Source organism: Choloepus didactylus, chromosome 2 (genome assembly GCF_015220235.1).
Source record: "Choloepus didactylus isolate mChoDid1 chromosome 2, mChoDid1.pri, whole genome shotgun sequence".
NCBI classification, from domain to species: Eukaryota; Metazoa; Chordata; class Mammalia; order Pilosa; family Megalonychidae; genus Choloepus; species Choloepus didactylus.
In genome coordinates, this window is record NC_051308.1 from 60,289,154 (window position 1) to 60,312,603 (window position 23,450).

Genomic DNA, 23,450 nt, shown 5'->3' on the forward strand with positions numbered 1-23,450 from the left:
AAACCTGGGAAGCAGTCATGGCCTCACTGTGATCTCTACTAGTAAATTCTCTTCCTGAAGAATTGCGTTTTTGTTAAGAACATAGCTCTCTGCGAAACCCCTATGCATCCTGTGAAACCATACAAAACACCTAGGATTGTTTCTGGCATCCTATCTAGTAAACTTACCCTGACTCCCCCAGATTCTGAGGAACTATGAATAATCCCCCTGGACAACCTCTCTATTGTTTCCCTTTCTGTCTCCACCTCAGACAGTTAACTCCCTGAAAGGAGGAACTGAACTTTAGCATTACTGTATCTCTGCTCCTAGGACAGTGCCTGGAACATGGCTGGTGCACAGTAAACACTCCCAGAAGTGAAGCGCGTTGAGGGATGAAAGAGTGCTGTTGGGTTGGGGCCATCTCTCTTTTCAGACGATATCTTTTCCAAAACTATCTAGATATCAAGGTTCTCAGACCTGCTGTGTTGCAATAGGGGAGTGCCTTAGAGTAAACATTTCTATTCTAAGGAACAGTTCTTTTCTTTCTCTTAAATCTCAGCATTGTTTCTGCTCTCATTTTAAGTTCCCTAATCAGAGCTTGTCTTTGTGGGAACAGCTGATTGTAACCCAGTCATTTCATCTAGAGCATCACAGAATGGAATCCTTGTATTCTCACACAGTGATTCTCTCCTCTGAATCTGATTCAGTGCTCTGAGCAATAAAGGGAGTCATCATCATTAAGTCTTTTTATTTAGGGTAACCTATACCAATTCTGACAAGATTTCCTAAACCAAAATCAGAGCTCATGTTCAGTTACACATGGGAATACTCACGATGGAGGCAGAAATCGGGACTGTCACAAATATCTGGGACATAGTGCCTCTGGATCTCATGCTCTCTCCCCAAGTATAATTCTAATTCTCCTGAATGCCAAGCACATGCTCTACTCTTAAAAATTACTCCACATTTTTCGACAGATGCATAGTACCCCCACTATTAGTCCCTCTAATTCCATGAGAAGGCTGTGTGTTCTCAGAGAAAGAAAACGAACTTGGACCTGGGTTTGAATACGTGGCTCTCTCACTTACTAATTTGAGACTTTAGACAAAATTCGTGGAATTCTCTGAGCCTCTTTTCTTATTTACAAAAGGGTTGTTAGGGGGAGTAAAATGTGATGAAGTTCATAACATGTCTAGCAGACACCACAGGCACTTGGTATATGCTGGATCTTCTTTTGTCTCCCCCATCTCCTTTGAGGCAGTGAAATGATCACGTTATAAAACAAAAACCAATCAGAACCAAAACAAAATAAAAATAAATGAAAACAAAGGCAAAGGGTTTAAAATTCCAAGCCTTTTAAGTTCCTCAATTCTTCATTCCAGGAACCATGGTAGCACACAGACTAACCTGGGTGACAGGTTTGGGGTCTCAGAGCCCACCGTGGGATCCAATCAGCACGTTTCTTGGGTTGGTGGGGGCCAATTTCTCTAGAATCAAGTTCTCCACCTGTTTGACTTTGCAGTGTTTATCAATGAATGCCATTCAGGACACAATTCAGTCTTGCCAAAATCATCTTATACATTCCTTTCAGTTCAAATAGTGAGATTTATGGATTATCATTATTGGTAGAAACTCAGGTTCTCTGTTTCTAGGTCTGCTTATGCTGCATTTCTCAGCAAGTAACATTGTGAAAGGTCAAGTTTGTCCAATAAGGGTTCCTTGTTTCAAAATCAGTTAATTAGTTTGTTTCTGTAGAAATGTTTTAAAGTTCATTTTTGATGGTTTTTCTCTAAATTTTTCCAAACTATTAGAGTGATATGTGATATGCACAATGTGAACAAATTAACCCTGCAAAAGAAAATACATTACTGTCAAATTTAATGGCAATGGAAATATATTGTAATATGTGAAAAAAAAAGCAGGCCATAAAACATAGAGTATGAGCACCTGCCCCCCTCTTTTTAAACACTGTATGCATATATTTAGATATGAAAAAAAAAGAAAGGTACATACCAAAACAATAACTACGGTTACCCCTAGGTTATAAAACTACAGATTATTCCTATTCAAATTTTCCAATTTATGATCAACTGATGGATAATCTAAAATGAGCATATGTTATTTGCTAAAAAGAAAAAAAAGCCCCAAAAGTTATTTTAAGTTTTAAAATCTGTTTAAAATGATAAGCTGGATGGACAATTGTATATGTTTATTAATATGTAAAGAGTTCTTATAAATCAACAAGACCTCAAGTGTCCCAACAGAAATATTTGTAGAGGGTCAAATAAATAGTTCACAAAAGAGAAAATTCCAATGTCCAACAAATGTATAAAAAACTAGAGTTCACTCATAACCGAAGAAATTCAATTAAAGACAACAAAGCTTATCAAATTTTCAAAAATTGTTTAATGCTGTTGCAAAAGGAATAAGATAATAATAGACTTGCCATTTATTGAAAGTTCATTTACAGTTAGAAATTAAACTAAGCCCTGAAGTTTAAGTTACTTTTAAGGATGCAGATGAAGCCAAACCTGGATCTGTTTGACTCCAAATCCCAGGCTTTACATCACCAATGAACATGAGCAATAAGGCTCCTGAAAAATACTGTCAAATTGTTTTCCAGGAGTTTGCATCAAAACAAATTCTCGCCACCTATTTTGGAGCCTGCTTTCTTAGGAATTTTATTTCAAGAAAACAATCAGAGATGTGAGCAAATATAAGTACAAAGATGTGCAAAGGTGAAATGTGCAAATGAGAGAAATAGTGAACTACACTATGCTATATCCTTAAAGATTATTTTGCTCTTTTTAAAAATGACCATTTTGAGGAACTTTAAATGACATGGTAAAATGCTTATAAGATTGTAAGCCAAAAAACATAATGATTTTATTCAATTATGTGAAATGTTGTCTGTGCCAGTTTGAATGTAGTATGGCCCCCAAAACGCCATTATCTTTGATGCAATCTTGTGTGGGCAGATATATTAGTGTTGATTAGATTGTAATTCTTTGAGTGTTTCCATGGAGATGTGACCCACCCAACTGTAGGTGGTAACTCTGATTAGATCATTTCCATGCCCATTCAGTGTGGGCTTTGATTAGTTTACTAGAGCACTGTATAAGCTCAGACAAAAGGAGTGAGCTTGCTACAGCCAAGAGGGACACTTTGAAGAATGCACAGGAGCTGAGAGAGGAGCTGCAGCTTACAGAGACATTTTGGAGACGGCCTTTGAAAGCAGTCTTTTGCTCCTGAGAAGCTAAGAGAGGACAAACAACCCAAGAGTCACCTTTTTGAGAAGCTGCAGCCTAGAGAGGAATGTCCTGGGAGAAAGCCATTTTGAAACTAGAACTCTGGAGCAGAGGCCAGCCACGTGCCTTCCCAGCTAACAGAGGTTTTCTGGATGCCATTGGCCATCCTCCAGTGAAGGTATCCGATTGTTGATGACTTAACTTGGACACTTTATGGCCTTAAGACTGTAACTTTGTAACCAGATAAACTCCCTTTATAAAAGCTGACCCGTTTCTGGTGTTTTGCGAAAAAGGCAGCATTAGCAAACTGTAACATTGTCTTAAATAAAAATGTAATAATGTTATTTGGAGACTTGCCTTTTTCATTTAATAGCATATTGCATTTTCCTGTATCTTTATATTTTACTTAAAAACCTTATTTTGAATGGCTAAATAGTAATATATAGAAAGAAGTCTTTTTCTCATATAAAGGATGCTTATTAATGGGGTGGGATTTGGGAAGATTTGTACTTCTCTGTTTTGTCCTAATATGTTGTTAATATTTTAATACACACACACACACACACACACACACACACACACACACACACACACACACACACGCACGCATGCATGTACTTTCTCCCCAATCCTGCACTAAGTTCCTGTGCCCTCTGACCTATCTAGACCTGGGACTAGAATCCAGGTATCCTAATTTCTAATCTGAGCTCTTTCTAATATAGGATGCTGCCATGATGCTAACCATTAATTAGTTGTCACCGTGAAGTGCTTTGGGGTCTTGAGGAGAGGAAAAACAAAACTTTATGTAGGGAACTTTTAAAATTTGTTCCTAAAAGAGACTATGAAAACTTTTTTGTAAAAGAAAGAATTTATAAATGGTACTTGATTATTCATTGACTAAATAAATATTATACTTATAGTTCCTTTTATATTTTTATCTTTATGATAGAAAATAAAAATCTATGTTTTAAAATTATGTTTACAAATGTAAAAGATAAAGGTTCTTATTTTGCAAAATCATTACATAATCCAAATACTCTTTCTCTCCATTATAGTCATGAATTATTACTAAAAAATGTAGAAAAAATAATGAACACATAATCTTTAAAAAATGAGTAATGAATGTTACAGCCATGAAAGTAAACAGAAACTTCTGTTACTTCTCCTAAAATGATGTATCTGTTTCACATATAATAATCTTGGCACACAAAATTGTAGAGTTGAAAGAGACCCTAAAAGTCAGCTTATTAAGCTTATTGTAGAGTTGACAGGACTGGGACCCAGAGAAACTCAATAATGGACCTGGCATTAAATTCTCCTGGAGCCAATCCCAACATTCCTTTGCCCCATACTAATATTATCTGTATTTTTAAATGTTTATGTTATATTATTATTATATATAATAATATAATATAATATAAATAATATTATATTGTTATCTTGCCCACTTATCAAATAAAGGTTTATGACACAGCTTCTGTGACTAAAGTCATTGTAAAAGAGAGTATGCAATATCTTAAACTCTTTAGAGGGGAATCTAGAAATACCTACAAAAGATACAGGTATATTTAATCCTTGACCAGCAATGTCACTTCTAAGAATTGAAGGTGGATCTGCCAACATATCATTCATGTGAAATTGTTTGTAATAGCTAAAGATTGGAAAAAACTCGTGGATTCAGCAATAGGGAATTGGTTGGAAAAATTATGGTACATTTACACATGGAAATACTGTGTGTATTAGTCAGAGTTTCCAGGGAAACTGAACTGACAGGAGATATGAGATGTATTACAGAAATTGTCTCACTTGACTGTGGAGATTGGCAAGTCCGGATTCCATAGGGTAGGCCGCAGGCTGGGAGCTCTGAAGGTTTTCAATGAATTCCCCAGGAGAAGCTGGCTGGCTGAAGCAGAGATAGAAATTCTTTCTGACCACTGAAATAATCAGTTCTTCCTTTAAGACCTTCAGCTGATTGGATGAGACTTCTCTCAGTGCTGAAGGCATTCTCCTTTGTTGCTTGTAAATGTAATCAGCCATAGATGCGATCATCTTACTGATGATTTACATCCATAAAATATCCTCACAGTAACAATCAGGCCAGTGCTTGCTTGGCCAACAACCTGACACCAAAACCTGGCCAAGCTGACATATGAACATTAACCATCGCATGTGTATAAAAGAATGTGCTAATATGGAGAAATCTCCAAGATGTACTAAGGAAGAAGCAAGATGTAGAGCGGTATACAGTATGCTATGTTTTGTGGAACAACAAAGGGAAACCAAGGATATAATTTATATTTGCTTGCACACCATTTGCATAAAGAAACAATGGAATTTCCAGGGAAATAATTGACTGAGGCAACATTATCAATGAATCTTTTCAAATATTAGGTAAAAAAGTATTTTGTAGACTATCTCACATTCTGGATTTCTTGTGTTTATTTTATCTATCTGTATTATTTTTGCAAATTCTTGTGAGTTTTAAACTATTTCAAAGTGAAAAGTTATAATAATAGAAAAGAGCTACTTGGATAAAATTGAGAAAATATTAATATGGACTTTATATTAGATGATATTAGGGGATTACTAACTTTCTTAGGTGTGAAAATAGTGGTTTAATTATGTAGAGAATGCTCCTAATTTTAGGATATGCATGTTGAGTTATTTAGTGGTAAAGTATCATAATATCTACAATTTACTAATAAATGGTTCTGCAAATGAGCATAAAAATAAATAGATATATAGATGGATAAAAGACTGAAGGCAAAATGTTAACATTTGTTGAATTTAGGTAGTAGATATATGTACATAGTGATGACTAATTCTTTCACCCTTTATGTATATTTGAAAATTTTCATTTAAAAAATTGGAAAAAAAATAAAATAAACACTGGTAAATTAAGCTAGAAACAAAAATAAAACTGGTTTACTATAGGGGTGAGAAGGAACAAGTTGGAGGGAACTGGGTGCGAATGAGATTTCTCAGAATACCTTTTTCTAGTGTTTCGATTTCAAACCATATAAATGTATTACTTATTAAAAATTTTAGTGTAAAAAGTAAAAACTAAAAGTAAAAATAATGAAAAGGCATAAAAGAATAGATTTAATTGGCACTTAAGATTATTTACCTACTGACAATGAACACTACATTTAATTTGAGTTTTTGTGACAGCTAAGGAAAAACAGGAAACCTATTAGGCTACTAAATTTTTAATGCCTGATAAAATAAAGCACACAAGTCCATCAGTAGGGACAAAGTTTGTCACGGCACTGAAGACCAAAGAAATTTATTGCAAGGATCCTTACGTACAGAACATTTAAACATCAGGAACGCTGACTTCACTATGGTTTTGCAAAAATTCAAATGTACACTGAAATCTTAAAAATGAAAAAAAAAGGCTTTGATCATTCTGTGACTATAAAAGCTATGTGTTTTCAACAGAAAAAGTGAAAAACACTAAAAAGTATAAAGGGGAGAAAGATTGCTCATAAACCTACTACACCAAAATAAACATTAGTATTTTGGTAAATATAAATTAGGATCATGCTATTTTCTAACTTGCTGCTTTTGCTTAATGACATACTGTGAATATTATCCCATATCCACATCCTTAAATCTTCCTTGGGACCATGATTTTTAGTGACTGTATAGTAATCCATCATGTAGCTGTATCATTTTACCTAATCGACTATTCTTAAACATTTAAGAAGGTTTGAACTAGGGATAGTGGATTTATATTTATATCCTTTCCCTCCTGAAAATCCTCTAAAATGATATAAAGGGGTTTGTTTTTAAAATGCACCAAAGGATAAAACGAATAGGAGATGTAAAGATCAGTATTCTGGAAGCTAGAAAGCAGATGTGGAAGATAGTTTAGCAGACATGACAAGACAAATGTGAAGCTGGCAAAGGGGAAAGCCAAGGAACAGTCCCCCAAAGCTCAGGAATTGGAAGTAGAAGAGAAGAGAATTAATTGGAAGTCTGGAAACCATTAAGACCTCCCTACCCCTCTCTCTTCCTCTGTACAACTGAGTCACTGTCCCTTCCTTTGTCCAGCAAAACGGAGGCTTAGTCTCTGGACAGGGTACAACAGAACGTTACTGGATGGAGGGACCCTGGGCACAGCAGAGGGCAGGGTACTGTACTGAAAAAAACAGAGAAACATTAAGTGAAAATACACACACTGAGCATTGAGCCACTCTTTCTCCTCTCAGTGCCCAGAAGGTTGGCAGGAGATTAGAAAAGTCTTCACTAGTGAATCCAACTAGCCTAAGAGAAGAGACATAAAGATGCTGATATTGGAGTTCTCTAGCAAAATAAAATAGCCCAGTCAGATAACGCTTAGGTGGAAGCCACAGTTGACAACACCCAAACTCAGGTGCAGAGCTTTCAGGCAACTTTTTTGTGTCCCACTCTTAAATATGAATGGACAGACAATATGGAGATTAGATCAAAACAACAAACAAAGAAACAAAACATCAGGAAAAAAAGCCAACTTGGAGGAAATAGAAACTATATATTTGAAATAAAACTTAAAAAAAAAAAGACAAAATTTCTATTATTAGCATCATTAGTATCCATGAAATAAATTAGTATCTATGAAAGAAAAATAAAAGAAAATTCAGAGAACAAAACAGAGTTTTTGAATAACAGAAACAGAAGTAAAAAAAAAAAAACAAAATAAAAAAAACCTCAGTAAAGAGTAAGAAGATAAAATTGAGGAAATTCCCCAGAAAGTAGAAGAAAAAGATAAAAGATGAAATATAAGGAAAAAAAAAAAAGAAAATTAAGGAATCTATCCTATATTCAAATAATATGGCATTCCAAAAAGAGGGGAAAACAGAGAAAATGGTGGGGTGAGGAAAGAAAAATCATCAAATAAACAATTCAAGAAAATTTCCCAGACATGAAAGATAAAAGTTTCCTGATTGAAAGGGCCTCCAAATGTACAGCACAATGACTGCACACTGATCCTCACCAAGGACATCATCAAATACTGGAATAATGAGAAAAAACTTTCCAGACAGAAAAAAAGTATGTTTTACAAAGAAGATCCAGGGTAAAAATGGTACCCAACATCTCAACAATAGCCTTGGAAATAATTACCAAATTTAGAATTCTGTACCATCAATTATGCATGAGGAAAGAATAAAGACATTTTATAGATATGTGAAGGTCTCAACTTTGCCTCCCATTCACCCTCTCTCAGTATGCCACTGAAGAATGTACTCCACCTAACAGAAAGAGTAAACCAGAGGAAGCACAACAAGAGGTCAGTAGTAAAGTACAGTGGTGTTAAAGAGAGTCAAATTTCATTTTCCACTATGTAAAGTCCATTAATAGAATAAAAACCAAAAATCTGTAGTAACAATATAAGCATATTATTTAGACATATTGAGATAGGTTTGAAAACAGTTGGCTAAAATAGTGAAAAACTAAATGGGAAACGGAGGGTGGAGGGTTGATGTTGTTTATTACAGGTCTTGGAGAACTATTTCACTCTTTAAACCACGTGCATGTATCACTGATAAAAATTAAAACTAAATTTTAAAAAATTAAGGTAGTTGATGTCACTCTTCACTGAAGGCCCTTCTACAGGGAGCCATGTTAATGGGCTACAAATATATGTTGCTTTCTTTTGATCTAATTTTATCTGGAAATAGCATTTAGATAATCTAGGAATGGCTGACGTATATCCCAGATCCCACCTCTTAGAAATATCAGGAGTCTTAAATAAGCCCTTTGGCAAGTGCTGGATTGCAGTCAAAGTACGTGTGAAACCCTTTCACGAGTGCCTAAGAGTTGGTGTTCAGTGTTGTTGATGGAAGGGCTTCCAATGAGCTTTACAAACCAGGTATTTAAGGCAGAGCTGTCCTTCTCTTATATCACACCAAGGATCTGTGTGCGTGGATATGGGGGGAGAGGTGCATGAAAGGTCAATATTCCTTCAAAAATATTGGGAAAAAATGTTTTTGGATATTTTTAAAGCTATCTAGGATCCCAGAACCTTGTTGCACAGTTTATTTTTACCTGAAGGACCCTGACCTGAAGAATACAACCTAATAGATTCTCCAGGATGGTAGCCACAAAAGGCATTCCTGAGTATCTGAATTTCATCCAGCTGAAGTTATTTTCTTTCTACTTAAATGTTAAAGGCATTCTGTTGAATACAACAGCCTTGCTGTCAATACATTTGCTGCCTCTTCTTTCTCTAACAAGGAAAGATCAGCTGCTTCTGAAGTAAGTGCCCAGGTGAGGGAGGCCACTTATTCAGTTCATAGGATAACTGTTATTTAATTTAACTATAAATTAAAATAATGAGGAGCTTACAACAAGCCTTATTTTCTACTCTTTATGACAGGAGTTTCTTTCCCCTGATTTAAGGAGTAATATTATACTACCAGCTTTGAAAAAGAATGACAAATGGCCCAGGATTTAGGGACAATTTAGTTACTGTTATTGGAGTCAAGAGCTGAAAGTCTGGTTATGTTGCAAAGACCTACATTATCCTCAACTATTCATTCACAGTGAAAATAAAGCAGGATGTGAGCCAGAATGGACCTGTAGTTCTTGAAAGCTATTTAATCTTCACATAAGATTTTAGGTTGAGTCTAAAACTGTGAGTAAAACATTCAAGGTATTTGGCAGGAATAGTAGATTTAGTCATTCTCCTTTTAAAGATGGGTTATATAAGACTTGAATTCCATCTAAAGAATCTGTATTGATATACTATCTTCTGTAAGAAATTCACCAATTAATTTTGGTATACCATACAAAGTGAGCAAAGAAGGTAACTACAAGCATAAAAGAAAAATAAGCAAACATGAATAAGCCATTTTATTTGCTAAGTGTGAGTATGTTACCGTAGAACAAATGCTAAACTTGGAGCCACCAAATCTAGGTTCTATCCTTGCTTTGCCATTTACTCCGTTTTGAAACCTTGGGGCAAACCACTTAGGTTCCTCATTTCTAAAATAGGATGTAGTGAGGCTAAAATGAGTTCATGTGCCATAAAAGCAACTTACCAAGTATAAAGTACTATGCAAATGTTTACAAATGAATGAATTAAATGTCAGGAACTGGAAAAGGAACTTGCACAGGGCTAGGCTTAGGAGTCCTGGCTCATATAAACACTATGACTAGGATTGGACTTAAGGGGGAATTTCCAACCATTTTGGCCTTATGCCATCTTACTGTTGTTTTTTAAATCTTCATATTTGTTTCTTATTTCAAAAAGATATTTTGGAGTATTTAAATGGGTGTATGTATAAGAGAGGAGGCCCTGGTTTTAATGAAAGCAGGGCTGGAGACTAGAATTCTGAAAGTTGAATATCCAGGCAATTTAGGTACTCCACAATATATGTTCCTAGTATGCACTCTATAATATTTTGAATGAATGTAAGTTCTGATGAAGCTCAGCCTGAAGGGGATGTCAGGTTGACTTAGCAGCTTAACATGCGAATTCTAGTGAAGTACACTCGAGTCCAAGTGGCGTGTGTTCCAAGAATTATAGTTGGCTTTGGCAAAAGATAGAACTTGGTTTATGCTGTCTTTGTTTCCTGAATTTTTCAACAGACCATGGCAATTACTCAGTGAATTTGTTTGCCTAGAAAAATTTATCCAAATTTCACAGTAGTTTTAGGCTACTGCAGCCTCTTTTTGGTTAGTATCGACAACTTGTCTCCTCTATTTTCTGTCACCAGATGACAAAGTAACATAACATACCTATTTTCCTTGGACTATCTGTTCTATGTAATGATTTTCAACAGATACAACAGGAAATTTGGAAGTTGTTAGCTATACCCCTGATTACTGGGAAGTTCTAGGAAACCCAACAGGTTGTGAGTTTCTGCTAAAATGCTTAAGATATGTTTTTAAAATTCTTTCCTGGAAATGTTTAGTGACATCTTTTTAAATGAAAGTGGTGAAAGTCTAGATTTATAACAGATGCAGTTCATAAATAATTAGCAGAGCAGCTACTCTGGATATTTCTGATTTATTAGGTTTTTATGTTTAATGGAACTCTTACTTTTATTTGGACAGGGAGTTCTGATTATAAAATAAATACAAATTCTTTGCAGAAACAGGAATGTGAAAGAATAAAATGCAAGAAAAAGGTATTTCCTTAAATATTTCCACTTAGAAGCAACATTTAAACATTTTGGTATACTTTTGTCCATTTATTCTATGTGCATTTTTATATAGTTGTGATTATATTGTGATGCAAATTTGTGTGCTTTTTGTCACTTAACAGCTTAGAATATTTGCTACCCATGCTAATAAAAATATTTTGAAATATTTTTCTGATAATAAAAGAAATAGAAAATTTGAAAAATATGCCATACTATAAGGGAAAAAATTATCCATAATTCTACAACTCAAAGGTAATCACCATTAATACTCTGGCATATTTCCTTCTATTCTCTTTAAATGCATTTTATTTTACATAGTTGAGATAATACTTTTTGGTGTTCTGTTGTTTTTTTTTTTTTTGGCTCATGTATTTTTTTTTTTTTTAATTAAATTCAGTTTTATTGCAATATATTCACATACCATACCATACAATCATCCATGGTGTACAGTCAACTGGCTCATGTATTTTTATCTTAAGCAGTTTCCCATGTGATTAAAATTTTTTAATAAAAATTTATTTTTAATGGCTGCATAATATAATATCACATCAATATACCATAATTTGCTTAACCATTTCCCTACTCAGTCAAGGCTTTTTCTAACAGTTCAATTCTTTCCTTGAATGAACTAGGAGCCTTGACTTTTATATTAATTTTCAATAAATAATGAAGTAGCTTGGGAAAGTTGCATCAATAAGCTCTGAAAGAAAAATAGGTCATTAGAATACGAAGACAAGATAGAGCCATCCATCAAATATTTATTAAACCCCTAATATGCACAGGTACTGTATTAGGCTCTTAATATTATAAACTGCACGTACAAATACACTGAAACCAGGGCAACATAAAAAGGTGCTAATGGCAGGTCACAAATTTGATTTCTGAACATCCAACAGCCAAAACAATTTAATTATAAGAGTCACAGTTTCCCTACGATGAAAACCAAATTCTGCTCAGAAGGCCCCATTTACCTGGTATTGAGACCTAAAAGAAATCTTCATAAAAGGGTGCAAGATGTGGGCATGATGTTGTGGGTTATAGATGAGTCTAGGAGCCAGGTGGTTTGGATTCTAGTTTTGGCTTTGCTAACCAGCAGGGCAAATTCGGTAAGTCACCAAATCACATTTAACAGAAATCTGCATATGCACACTACAGAAACATCTGTTGTGTTCTCACTCACTTCTGGATCTAAAATGTGGGTTATTTTGTAAAATCTGTTCTATCTAAGAGTTTTCCTTTTTGATTGTGTGCTTTATCCAAGAAACCCAGCTCTCTGGATTTCTTTCCTTCTGTACATTCACTTGTGTTCTTTTCCCTCAAAATAGTCTAGCTAAGCTCCCCTTCCAGAATCTCCACCCTAAATTTTTATGCTCTTTTATCTTCCACATTATTACTGAAAATATCCCCATTGCTATTTCATCCCCAAGTTTAAAATATTCACAATTCTTTGGCTCATTTTTCCTTGGTTTCTTGAATCCCATCAGTCAAACTCTAAAACATTTTTTTTTTTTTTCAGAGCATGCAGATTTTTCATTCAGCTCTTCTCTCATTGACAATTTCTTGCCTCGATTCTGGTAAATTCTCACTTGGGATCCTCTGATATTTTCCTCATGTGGTTCCCTGCTTTTCTTCCAATTATTCCTGTGCCTCTTAACATTATTTACATTATTAGCTACTAAGGTGATTTACTCCTTAAAATGTCTTTAATAAATCTGTCATGTTCCATAGTAAATGACTAATGTAGTCTTAATGGAAAATTACAGAGTCCTTAATCAGGGTTTTCCATCCAAACAGGTTTTATTTCACATACTCCTTCTTTTCACATACTTTTGTCTCTCAGACATAAGATCTCTTCTCATTGATCACTAGAATTTCCTCTCCTCCTTTAAGACGCAGAATCCCAGTTCTCCAGGGGATCCTTCAATATTTAACTTTGCATTTTCCTAATACCATAATCCACATTTATATGCATTTCTTATATACAAATTTATTTGTTTTGCTCTCCCACTAGACTGTAAGCCCTGAGGACAGGGACCATGTCTGCAGTAGGCACTAACCAGGGTAGCTAAGATTTCTCCAGTGACTATTTCTGTCCTACCCCTGTCCCTTCTCTTGCTCTAGCTAAGTGGTCTGAATGTTAGTGGCCATCTGCTTATAAGACCTTGCTTTTCTAATCACAGAATTGGTTAAAGAGTAGGCTTGTAAACCAGTCTGACCAATCACAATGGTCCATTCCCTAGATGAGAGTCATTGGTCCATGCATGGACTTGTGAACCAAACGGGGCCAGAATCCTATCTGAAGCCTGAAGAGCCAATTCTTATGTATGGGAACTTGAAGAACGAGAGTCTGGAGCTGTCGGGGGCCACATCTTCCATCAGAGAAAGATGGTCTGAGAGAATGACACCGACACATTCGGAGAAACAGAATCCTTTGTTCACTCCTCTTCTTGACATTCCTGAGACTTAACTGTTCAGTTATTTATTCAATTCTGATAGCCCACTCCAGGATCCTTTCAATAAGTTCCCTACTCCTTTCTTTTGCTTCATTTGTATTAAGTTGGGTTTCAGTCATTTGCAACCAAGAGGGTCCCAATTAAAACAGTATTTAGACTATGTTTTGAAATTCTTGTCACACAGATCTGTAAAATGTAATCCCTATATCTGGTACACCTTATATCCTATCTGGCCAATTGCCTTAACTTAAAAAAAGCCATAGAAGAAAATTTTTGTTGCCAAAATTCGTTAAATGTCCTGAAATTCTTCCTAATTTATTTACCCTTTCCAGCCTTTCAGTTACAAGGCCTGAGGACTGATTCAAGGCATAATTTATTTTATCTTCAAAGAAGGCAAATTCTAAACTCTCTCAAGTTACAGATCCCTTTATTTGCTGATTATTCCTTAAAACATGATTTATTTATTTTACATAACAGATACGTATATAATGCTCATTTTGAGCCAGGTATTGTTCTGAGTATTTTACTCAAATTAGCTCATTTAACAAGCTTCTGGGGTTGGTCCTATTATTATCTACATGTTACAGTGAAGAAACTGAAGCCCAGAGAGATTAAGCAATTTGTCCAAGGTACAGAGTGAGTACGTGGTGGAGCTGGAATTAATTCCCAGGAACAACCCAGGGTGTTTGAATTCAGAGCCACATCAATTAAAGGTTAAGACTACCCTTTAGATTTTTTACATTCACCAGAAAATTCTCTCTCATCTGAGGCCTTTAGTGATCTTAGATTTGGGTGAGAATGCAATTCATTCTCTTTGATTTTTTTAACAGAATGAGATTCTACCACATGTATATCTGATATTTAAATTATACTGACCTTACTTCAAGAAATAATACCAAATATATACCCTTGGACATTCACTAGAGATCTTAATCTTTAACTGTCACCCAGCTCATTGCAAAGGAGGAGTGAAAACAATAGATATTTGAGAAAGACTTGACCAAAGAACCTGCTTACCATTTAATCCTTCTGTGTTTCTTACTGTATCACTCAAAGTAAGATCACCACACATACACGTTTGGTTTTTGTTGGTTTGGTTCTCTGTGGAAACGCTTTCAATCTTGACTAACTCCCATTCAGTGCTCAGTTTACTGCAGACTGGATGTTGCTTCAACCGTGCTTCTAAAACTGCTAGTGGGTTGCCAGCAGCCACCTCAGTTTAGTTTAGGGGTTAAAGTCGTGTTCTCCAGGTAGCTGTCCCATCTGTGTTCAGATCCTGCTTCCACCACCTCCTGTCTTGGAGACCTTACTTAGCCCCTCTGTGCTACTCATTGTTCTTAGCTGTAATGTGGGGATAATGGCACCTACACATTAGGGTAATTGTGAGGAAGGAGTGAGGCGATGCTCGTCAGGCAATCACAACAGTCCATGGCACATAGTACACATACTGTAGATGCTAACTATTATTATTCACCACAAGGGAAGCTCTGTCAAGGGCAAGAACACTGATTTGTTCATGACTGTGTCCTCAGTGCCTGACACATAGTAGGTACTCAAATATGAATGGGATGAATTAATAATTCCCCAATCCAATAGCACTTTCAAATCCTTTCTTACTTGACCTTACAGTGACAACTGATCAATCAATAATATAGTGCTGACCTTCTGCCAGGTACTATTCTAAGCACTTTACAAACATTAACTCATTTAACTCCAATAGCAATCCTTTGAAATGGGCACAATTATCATGTGCATTTTATAGATGATGAAACTGAATAACAGAGAGGTTTAGTAATCTGCACAAGCTCACACACTAGCAAGTGGAAGAGACAGGACTAGAACTCAGGAAGTCTGGCTTCAGAGTCTATTTTGCTGCTAATAATTTCTTCCTCCTTGAAACTCTTTTTCAATGGTTTCCATGAAAACATCTTCTTTTTACTTCCTTGACTCCTCCTCACTGGTTCTTTTCCTTCTGCTCATCTCTGAAGTGTTGACAATTCCCAGAACTCTGTCCAAGGCCACTGCTTTTATTTACTTTATATTCTTGCTAGTTGACGGCTTCAATTTCTACCTGTAATCTGATGATTCTCAAATCCATAATTCTATCCCTAAGGTTCAAACTTCTGTGTTCAATTGCACACTGGACCACAGATACTTCACACTCAACACGCACAAAATGAATTTATTATTTTCCTGACAAGCAGGCATTTTTTCCATTTATTTTTCTGTCTTAGGAAATGGGATCACCACACATGCCATCACTGAAGCAGAAATCTGAGCATCATCCTTAACTCAGCTCTCTCTTTTTCCCTCCATGTCCAGTCAGCAGCTATGTCTAATTGATTCTACCTTCTAAATAACTCTGAATTCTCATGACCATTTCCTCAGTTCTTACCCTGCTTATAGCTTCCTAACTGGTTGCCCTGCCTTTAATTTGTGCCACTTCAATCTACCTCCCTCACTGCTACCAGAGTTATTTAAAACAAAACAAAAAAAACACCAAAACTCTTATGACATCACTTTTCTGATTAAAACTCTGTAATGACCTTCTTTCCCCAGAAAATAGCCAAGCTCCTTGGCATAGTGTACAAGGCCTTTCATGATCTGGTCCTGTCCTCTCCAGTTTCATTGCCTTCCCCTCTCTCACTTGAAAATCACTAGCTGTAGCAACTCTGAACTCTTTGCAGGTCTCCTTGAGAGCCTTGTGCTCTCACAATGCTCTGCTTTTTCAAATTATCTCCCTGAAATGTCATTTCCCAGTTGTCTCCCTTGATCACGCTTCCTATCCTTCAAGAATCAAATCCTCATAAAAGTATCAAATCAAATGCTTAACACAAAAGAGGCAATCACTTTAAAGATTTTAGCCCTCCTACAACCCAACATCTTACCTGGCAAAACTGATTATTCCTTCTACTGCATAAACTACTGCATAAGCTTGTTTTAGTTTACTAATCACAATGAATGCATATTTATTTTTAAAATATGACTCTTCTACTAGGCTTCTTGATGGCACATTACAAGTCCTAACCCTCACTGTAGTCTTCACACAGTTCCTGATATCTACTAAGTACTCAATAAATGCAAATGAATAATGTAAAAATGGTCATGAATTACTGTTATGTATTTAGTCTTTATCAAGAGTAAACAGAACAGACTTTTGAAGAAGTTAAAAATTGTAGCTAACACTTAACTGAATTTTCATTATGTGCAGGCATCATGCTAAGTGTTACCTGAATTATCTTAACAACACTGTAAAAGGATTACCATTTATAGAATGAGAAAAGTGTGGCTCAGAGAAGTTAAGAAAACTGCTCAAAGTCACAAGGCTAGCGTGTGGTAGAGCTGGGAGTACAACCAGGTTTGTTTGACTTGAAATCATTAGCTTTTAATCACTATACTCAACTGTCTCTTTGTATCCTCTTTGGTTTTCTGCAAAATTGCCATAAGATATTCTCCTGTTATGACATTCAGTATTCCTCTCAGGAAATACTGTCAGGAAGAACCTCCTCTTGTGAAACATCGATCCTATTATTGGATAGTGAAAACCATATGGGCTCTGTTTTGTGGCCTTGGCTACCTAAAGCTAAATGAAACACTGAGACACCCGGAAGAATTATTTCATCTTTTTCTGGGTTTCTGATTTCTTTCAGATTTTATTTCTAATGTTCCTATCGTACACATGCATTTTTAAATAAACTCGTAAATTTTTGAACAAATTTATTGTAGTTTTTATATTAAAGTAATAGAAATTAATCGAAGAAATCCACAATCTTACCCCAAATCAAATAAAAATTTCATTTGTCTAACTTCATCCTTGTCTGCATGCAGATTGTTTTCTATACTTACAGTAACAGGATAGAATTATATATTCCATCTCTTCCATTGATAACGTCATGCATATTTTTCCAGTTTGCTTCTGTCTTGCCTGTTTTTGACTCTCTCCTCTCCTCAACCCTTCCCACTAGGAACCCGGTGATAATGGTTTGGTGTGTGTCCTTCCATACCTTTCTTCTGTTTAATTAGCTATTTTGGGGCAGGGGAAATAAAAAATTTTATTATTTTACAAAAATGAGAATATGTAACATGTGTCTTTTCTTCTTGCTTTTCTCATTTAACAATGCATGGAAATCCCTCCAGGCTAACAATACAGCTCTAACTCATTCTTTTAGCTGCTTAATATCCTAATGTATGGACATACCACAATTTGTTCAACCATTCCTGGGCTGAAGGGCATTTTGTTGTTTTTTTTTTCCCAGATGTTTGCCACTACAGAGTGCTGCAACAAGCAACCTTTAATATACATATCTTTTACAATGATGGTTTTTTTTTTTTTCTATGGGACATAGTCCCCAAAATGGGAATTGTTTTTTGGAAATAGGCTGGAACATGATTTATAAATAAATAAGAGTACACAGTGTAGTGCTACACATTCAGAGAAGATTAGTAAATGATGATAATGATAAAGATGTTTGATTATCCTGTTACCTAGCAGCCTTTTGATGGAAAAAGATATGTTTCCCAGCAACTAGCAAGTATACATCATTGAATGAGAATTTGTAAGGAAAGGACAAAAGAACCTGGCACAAAGCAACTGAGAATCATCGTTGCAAAGCAAATTTCCTGTTGAACTTGTTGGGTCAACCTAGATTGGTGAAGAACTGGGGTTATATGAAGCTCTATTACTAAATGCTGAGTCCCCGACTCTATGAGCTAATCAAACTGCAATAGGTGTTCAATAAACCTGAGCTTCGAACGATCTCACCAACTGCCTTACCTTGAAGCTGGTGACTTAAGAGTTACAAACACATCTATTTAAGGCAGTGTGTGGGAAAGAGTATTGTATTAGGAGTGAGAACACTAATCCTTGGCTCTGCCAAATTCTCAGCTTTGTGCCACTTTGAGCACACCTCAAAATCCCCACGTATAAAATGAAGCCAGCAATACTCATGCTAGCTACTTTTCAGTACTGTAGTGAGGAACAAATGGAATTATGTAAATGAAAGCCTTTGAGAGAGCTATACATGTATTAGCATTGTTAATATTATTCTGATTCTTGAGTAGGCAATGCAGTGTGTTTGGAGGCACCTTTCCTGTTCTTTGTGTAGGAAAAGGAAAGAATATAATATCACTTAAAAGAAGATTGATTTTGTAGCACTCATGAAGCACACTCTAAAAGTACAGAACAATCAATATAAAAACAGCAGACTAGATGTCAGCTATTGAATCTATCTGCAGATATTATTCAGTGGGCTTCCTGTAACAATGAAAATATTTACAAAGCTGACTCAGTTTTGAATGTTTCATAGATAAACGAGAATAAAATGATCTCCCCACTCCCCTTTCTCTTAAGTTTCTATTTTTAACTCCTGTACAGTATCAGATGTAATATCCTGGTGTACTTTTCCCTAGTCCTGGCTCCTGCCCATAAAGCACTCACATGCTACAGGAATCTAGCTACACTCTGGATGCTTTCTGCCCAATTATTGTTATTTTTACTGGACTGAAACATCGAGAATTTGGTATCTCTATAGACAAAGACTCCAAATACATTATGGATGGATATGTCTATGGATGGAATAGCAGAAACTACCTGACAGACACGAAAGATGTTTCATTTCAGAAATAGCTGGCACACTTTCAGTATTCACTTTTTAGTAGGGCAGAATGCTGGTAAAAAGAGTTCCAGAAATCTCAGTGCCAGTTGAAGATTGGCAGTTGGTTCCTTCCAGCTGTTTTTAAAGATATTCTCTCTGCAGGAATGTAAAAGCGGCTCATAGTTAATGGCTTAAGATTTTTCTGTTTAATTGTTTCTGTTTTGATTCTGCCCCTTGGAGAATACAGGAAATGGGATGCTTATCCAGCAATGAAGGGTTCCTGAAGTTCTGTAGAGTTATACCTAAGTCATCACAACTGTCAGTGGCTGGTAAACGCAGTGGGAAAAAAGTCATACTTTGTGGGGTCATCAAATGAAATTAATTATTTATTACTATTACTATTTTACCTTTCAACTGGCTGTGGTAGCATCAGAAAACCCAAAGGAAAGAGAGGCAGATAGTGCCTGGAGTGATTTCAAGTTTCATACTTTACCACACTCTTCAGAAGCCAGCCTTTGGGGGCTTTTCTTGCTTATGTTCTAAAGAGAAGTGCATCTGTTGAAGAAAAAGGAAAAAAACTTTTAGATGGATGTTGGCTTTATCCAAAATTCATTTTAAAGATAATTCCTTTTTTCAAAAGGGAAACATTAGCTGTTGATCATTTTATATTACTTTAAAGAAGGGTACATACTCTATATTCTCAGTTTATCAACACATGAAGGAAATGGGACTTGTTAAAATCTCTCCTTTTTTATAAAATGGAGTGATTATACACATTATAGAAGGGCTCTTTTATGTTCAAAGTAAGTCACAGAGATTCCATGTAAACAACTGGGTTTCTTATCATACAAAATCATAGTGCATATTGTTCAGTGTACAGGAAATTTTATTTATTCAGAAACTCATCTATTATAAAGCAATATACTCTTATAAATAGAATTAAAATCTGAGTGTCCTACTCTTAATTTCATATCTATACTTCACAAAAAGGTATAAAGAATTAGTCATTACTTAGGGGAAAAAGGACTGTTAATTATCTCATGGTTTTACATAAGTCAGAAAAACACTTTTTTCTAGAATTATCTAGAGTAGGGGCAAACAAGTGGTCTAAAAATTGACAGCTTGAATTCACTCAGCGCTATGTAAATCTTGATGAAGGCTACTTGACAGAATTGAGTATTAATATTGAGCTTAGCTACAAAGTTCTGAGTATAGTTGAATTTTTAAAATTTTATTACCAAAATAGAAATTTTTTGATTGTTCAAAACCCTTCATTAATCTTTCTTATTAATACAAATATTCTTGTTGCAATAGTTCTAGTTTCTGAAATTATGTAAGTAGCAGTGCTGAAAACTAATGAGGTTAATTGTGACAAACATTCCATAATAAAGTGTTAATGGGGAAAACAGGTATGGGATACGGGAAATCTTGGTACTATCTTCTTAATTTTCTGTAAATCTAAAATTGTTCTGAAAAATAGTCTTTTAAAAAAACCAAACCAACAAGAACAAAACTCTTTTCTGTTTTATACAATTTCCTTGCCCTAGGATTGTTTCCATTATCTATAAGTTTTCATAGGTAAAAGAAATATTAAATATTTTCCCTTTGAAAATGTCATTATTTAACTATTTGAACTATTTCCAAATTTTATTCCAGATCCCTATGTAATTTTGGCATATTAATACCCAACAAGAGTAAAATGCAGATTTTTATTTCCTCGCAAAGCAAAAATATAAGGACAATTTCTTTCTCCCTGATATCTCTAATAGTTTAAAGCATATTAATTTTATTTACTTTTAAAGTTGGTTTATGGTTAGATTCAAGGCTTAATTTATATTTTACAATTAATTCTAAAGCTAAAGATGAATAAATAGCAAATCTTCAGAACTTTAATTATATATATAGGATACAATAAAAATGTGTGCAGTTCCAAAAAGCTGTAGTTAAAATTTTATCTAACTTAAACTGGTATTTTAGGTATTATTTTAAAAACTATTCATACTTAAGTTATTGCCCTAAGTTTTTCCCTTTAGCTATTTTATATTTTAATAATATAATGTTTTTCAATGTTTACCCCATTGAAGACTATACTCTAGTTTAAAGCAACGCTTGGAAAAACTGATGCTTAGTGCTATTTCTATGATTATTTTAATGATATTTCTGAGATTAATATTTTCACAACTTGTCTTAACACAGGTTGGCATATTGATTTTTCTAATTAATAGTCAGTGTACTTGGGATGGCATTTTTATTTTTGATTTCTAAAAGAATTGAATAGCACAACACTATAAGAGATGTGCTGGTATGTTATCATATAAATGCTCAAGGCACAGCTTCTAATGATGAAAAATAGAAAAATAAATTGACCTTGATGAAGTGTGTCTTCTTTTGTCTGTTCCCAGGAAAGTTTATTTCAGATATTTCTACTGCTGAAATGATTAGCATTAACAGCTTTTCCCCTCAATTTTATTTTACAGGGTCTCTTCATCTTCCTGATATAAGGGGTGTACAGCACAGAGGTAAGCTTGCTTGGAGTATCTCAAGGCTGACAGAGTGAATGAGAGAAATGACAGGTTTCTTATCTTGATAACTGAGGAACAAAGTTGGCTTTTCATATGAGTGTCCTACTGCCCTTCATGCTTGGACTAGCTTATATGCATCCCAGCTCACCATTAAACACTGACACCCTGAATAAAGGGACAGCCTCATTTCTCATAGGCACTGACTAATATTTTACCACTGCCTTAAGTTTTAAAATGTTCAGTCTTTCTTTTAATACTTAACTATACGTGACAGTATTAAAATTTCACAGTTTAAGTGGCAGCATGTTCAGATGTAATAGCGTGGAGTTAGAAAAGTAACAATTTTTCTTATTTTAAAATGTTCATTAAATATTGTCTTTTAAGTTTGTGAAGCAGGCTCAGAAAGGCCTACAAGTATTAATAATCTTTATGGTCTGAGTTATGAAATTTCTCTGAGAAGTTATTTAGCGAGAAATATTGTAAGAAAACTGACATAATTTCACTAAAAATATACTATATAAATAAACTATTCACACTTCTAGCTCCTTGCTAAAAAATATCTGCTATTTGCAAATTCACTTCTTTAGAAGAGTTGCTGGATTAGATTTTTGCATGCTTAATATAAAAGTGAGTGTCGTATATATATATATATATATATATACACACACACACACACACATATATATACACTGAATAAATGTTTGCTGATCTGACTTTGCTTTCAAGATTTTACTGTAATTTTCCCTTAAGAGAAGGAATTCCTGATTTTGCATGCATTTCCCAGTATTCTATACTGGGGGAGGGGTGCACGGATCGTAGCAAAGATTTTGAGAAAGGCCTGGTGGTCAATCTTTCACAAATCATATAAGGGGCCAGGCAGCAATATACTCTGGCAACCAGACTCATTAGCACAGACTGAGAAGGTATGTGGGCATTTAAATAACATCTGATGATGATGAAGCATGTGTGTGGGCATGTTTTACAGGGCTGCTGTACCTGGATTACACGCAATTTCCTTTTCCAGTAGCCTTCAGGTAGGTTGGCAGTGAGACAATTTTTTTTTTTTGCAACGGTATCTCTATTGCGGTTTCCTATAAATGCAAAAGATACGCGCCCATTGTCAAGTTTCCAAACTAAGAGAGATACAGAGGCAATCTTTTAATAAATTTGGAGCATTTGAAGTTTAATGCTTTTAGGTAGAGCTCAGAATCAAAAGTGACCTAACGATCGGCTTCATGGGTTTGGATTTTGATTAATACCTGGATTGCAAACCGTAAAGTGAAGAAAGCCCCAGCATTCAGAGCTCACTTCCCCGACCTCCCCCCGACCCCCCTTCTCCTCCGGCTTCTTTCTCTTTAGCTCCCACGCCACGCTGCAGTACCTTGCACGGTAACTTCCCGCCCCCTGGGTTCCACCTCCTGAGCGTCTTTCCCCAAGCTCTCAAATACTTCCATCCCATTCCGTGCAGTCCACCAAACACACCGAGTTACCTCGGAAGCCGATCTTTAAAGGGGGCTCCAAA

General features: G+C 35.4%; 1 long non-coding RNA gene across 4 annotated transcripts; it reads right to left on the reverse strand.

The window, feature by feature from the left end:
- Positions 1-712: 712 nt before the first annotated feature.
- LOC119526168 lies at positions 713-23,426 on the reverse strand. 4 transcript variants are annotated; one of them, XR_005215129.1, is made up of 6 exons: positions 23,310-23,426; positions 22,925-23,019; positions 21,774-21,951; positions 19,403-19,961; positions 17,659-17,835; positions 713-1,827 (listed from the first exon to the last, which is right to left on the reverse strand). It is a non-coding gene; the product is annotated as an uncharacterized LOC119526168 (long non-coding RNA). The 4 variants fall into 4 exon arrangements; XR_005215130.1 differs by lacking the exon at positions 17,659-17,835; XR_005215128.1 differs by having other exon boundaries at positions 17,659-19,961.
- Positions 23,427-23,450: the final 24 nt, after the last annotated feature.